At 42.6% G+C, this 3688-nt stretch overlaps 1 long non-coding RNA gene across 1 annotated transcript in view; it reads right to left on the bottom strand.

The window, feature by feature from the left end:
• Nucleotides 1-3688, bottom strand: part of LOC107703931 (uncharacterized) — a 17870-nt gene that overhangs the window by 13808 nt on the left and 374 nt on the right. The gene's annotated exons all lie outside the window — the stretch shown is intronic.

Raw genomic sequence — 3688 nt, 5'->3', positions numbered from 1 at the left:
AGCAGTAGTGTTTTATTTACAAAAACAAACAAGCACGCAAACAAACAAACAAACAAACAATAAATAAATAAATAAATAAATCTGGAGCATTGGATACGGAGAACGCAAAAAAAAAAAAACAGTGACAATAACCAACCAACTCAAGATACAAACACAGGGCAAAATGTACATGGGAAAACCAACTGCAGAACAATACACAGGCAAAGAACATAATCAGTGACCATGATAACTAAATAGGAAATAAATAAAAACCAAGGCAATAGCAACAGCTCTGAAAACAGAAACAAAAAGTGAAGGGAGGTGATGATGGACCTCAGGGGGCGGGAAGGAGGGCTAGGTCCCCTGAGAGGGAGAAGACCAGGTTTAGGGGGTGCTGGGGGAGCAGGAGGCCACCATGGTCAGTGGAGAAAGGAGGCCAAGGAGACCTGAGCTCGAAAAGATGATTCCTTCAACCACGGTTGATAAGGTTGGTTCAGAGACTGTGATTGTGCCAGTGGTGATTGAGGACTGGGGAGAGCCAGCTGAGCAGGAGGACAATAGACGCTTTTCCACTGTCGGACCAGTGCAAGCCAGCGCTTTCAACGGGCCGGTGGGGCTAATATACTCGGACCTGTAGCACTGAGCCCAAAATAATGCTGCGTTTCCACCGTTGGGCCAGAAGCTCTGCAGCGCTTCACTAAAACCCGCCCTTTACATGCCTCTCTGGAAAATTAATTAATTAATTAGAAATAAATCACTGGAGCTAGCACAATCACAAAACGAACATGATAAAAGCGGCCATTTGTTTGCATTTTTTGTTGTTTACTTAACGATTTAAAAAGCATTGATGTTTTACCAGTTTTACAATAATAAGTGATACATTGATCATAATTAATTAATTTAAAGGATTGAAAATTAGTCACAGAAATAAAGTAGTATATACCGTTATTTCACAAAAGAGGACACACTTATTCAGTCGCGTCTGTTTCTGTTTACTTGTAGTCACAGTATACATCACAGTTAGAAAGAATGATAATTTCTATAATTTTATATAATAATCAAAATATGACCTGAGTAGCAGAGGGAGCTCCCGAACAAAAAACTAGGCCAACGTGGAGCTAAATATAAACATCAGACAGTCAGGTATAAAGAGACGAGAATTACTGAAAGATAAAATATGTTACTAAATAAATACACGATTGTGATAGCCTATATGATTTGTCTGATTTCTTCAAGTGTTCGTATTTACCATGTTTACTATGGTAAGGGCTAGCGTGCATAACGTTAGTCCTTTACATCGCTTATAAATATTTCTGCCTTGTATGGTGATCATAATCCACATCGGATCTCAAACAGAAGTTATTCGCTGCAGTCTGCAAGTGAGTTTTGAGCTCAAATTATTTTAAGGGTGCTTTCACACCTGGCCTGTTGTTTCGGAACCTGGCACGTTTCCCCCCTTAGCTCGGTTCGTTTGGGCATATGTGAACACAGCAATCGCACCCGGATCCGTGCCAAAACAATCGGTCCGAGATCGCCTGAACGAGGTGGTCTCGGCTCGATTGGAAACGAACTCTGGAGCGGTTCGGTTGTAGTGAGAAAGCAATCCGATCTAACGGACCAACGAACCAGGCTATATCACAATGTACAATGGGTAATTACGTAAGTTCTGTGAAAAGCATTAGCATTTTAAAAATGTTTTCCCGATCAATCCTGGACTCCTGCTCAAAATGATAAATTATTATACAGCTACAAAAAAAAAAAAACAACAACAATAAGCCCGCGAAGCTGCTGTCGTTCTATCCGGACGGATGACAGCTGTGACAGCTAAAGTGGAATCCCGGAAAATAAACCGTGGAACTTTGACCAATGAGAGAACAGTTTACTTGCGCGTGACTTGTATTAACAAATTTGGTCTGTTTAGAAACATTGCCGTATGAAAGCGAACCGCACCAAGAATAAAAAGCAACATTGTAATAATTTTAATCCCTGTTTCGGAACAAAGCAATCGATCTACAGATGTGAAAGCACCCTAAAAGTCTTTAATGCTGGTGTTACAGTTGTTAACTATATCAAATAATCTGTGGCTCTGACACTCTCTAGATGCGGAGAAACTCTGCCTTTGTTCATAGCCACTCCTCAAGCCTGAGCTGCCCCACTTTGGCCCAAGGTTTTCGGCAGGCCAAAAAACCCTGGCTTTTGGCCCCGAGGAAGCCCTGACAAGGCACGATCAAGGCACGACCAGAAGTGACAGTGGAAACACGACTGGCACGCACTAGCACGCCCGCTTTTGTCCCGACAGTGGAAATGCAGCTATTGAGGATCTAAGGGGCTGCACAGAAACAAATGAAGCAGGAAGGAGTTGAGGGTGGGCACAAGTGTGGGGACTGGTTCTGTGGAAACAGGTGAATCAGTAATTCCTCCAATGGTAGTTCTGAGGCAGACACGGCAGCAAGCTCTGGCTCCTGGATGGACATGGCGGCAAGCTCCATAATTCAGTGGACTCTGGCTCCAGGATTGACAATCCACAGAGATTTGGCTTTGACTTGCGATCTGTAACAGGCTTTTGAGTAGGCTCTGGGTCCGTGGTGGCTGGAGACATCCTAGACCTCCCTCGTGCCAGCAAGACCTCAAAGTTGCAACAAGTCATGTTGCAACTTTCCACCACTCTCCCGACTACCATCGAGTCAGAATAACATTTTTGGTGTTTCTCTTCAAGCCGGAAAAACTCGATCGCAACTCCAACGCCACTGAACTGTTGAACCACGTTGACTTTCATCCGAGACTGCATCCGGACACTCGTTCAACGGCCAAGGCAATGCAATGCAAGTATCGTACATTTAAATAAACTAAACAGCAGTATTGTACAAAGCCCTTGTCACAGACCTCTTTGTCACAGAGGAGGTTAACTGACTCCTTTTCCATAGCTTCATTCCCTAATTTCTATAATGGCTTCATTCATTCACGTTTACTTTCCTTTTTTACATTTGTATACTGTATATGTGTGAGTGTGTGTATATGTTTGTTTAAACTAGTTATTTATTTGTGTTTTAGTTAATAAAGTTTTTGTGCACACTTTCATGAGATTCTGTGGTACTGTAAAAAAGTTATTTTCTGTGGCCATGAAAAAAACATTTCTTAGAGTTAATATAAAAATACACTCAATGTTCTCTGGACAAACAGGTTGACTGTAATATTAATTCTGCTACAGTTACTTCTAGCAGCTGATATAAGGTAAATAATTGTAATCAATTATTATTATTAATAATATGCATCTCCATTTTGGGCTAATTATGGTCACTGCAGTCACCCGGATCCAGTACATATCCAGCCCAGATGATGGATCAGCTCCTAGAGATGACCTCTACAGCCCTGAATGTCAGCGGAGATCAGGACAACTAGTTGAGCCCCAGAGACAGATCCCCAGTGAAGACCGTGTCTCCTAAACGGACAAGACCACAGGAACCAGTTGAGTCCTCTGCACAATGTGACTTTGCTTCAGCCTGGAATTGAACTGCTGGTTCATCTGGTCAGAGGAGAACTGGCCCCCTGACTGGGCCTGGTTTCTCCCAAGGTTTTTTTCTCCATTCTGTCACCGATGGAGTGTTGGTTCTTTGCCGCTGTCTCCTTTGGCTTGCATAGTTGGGGACACTTAATATCCAGCGATATCGTCAACTTGATTGCACAGATACTATTTAAACTGAACTGAGCT

This window comes from Sinocyclocheilus anshuiensis, unplaced genomic scaffold (genome assembly GCF_001515605.1).
Source record: "Sinocyclocheilus anshuiensis isolate Anshui unplaced genomic scaffold, SAMN03320099.WGS_v1.1 scaffold991, whole genome shotgun sequence".
Classification (NCBI taxonomy): Eukaryota; Metazoa; Chordata; class Actinopteri; order Cypriniformes; family Cyprinidae; genus Sinocyclocheilus; species Sinocyclocheilus anshuiensis.
The sequence above is the reverse complement of the archived record's forward strand: the minus strand, read 5'-3'. Positions and strand labels throughout refer to the sequence as shown.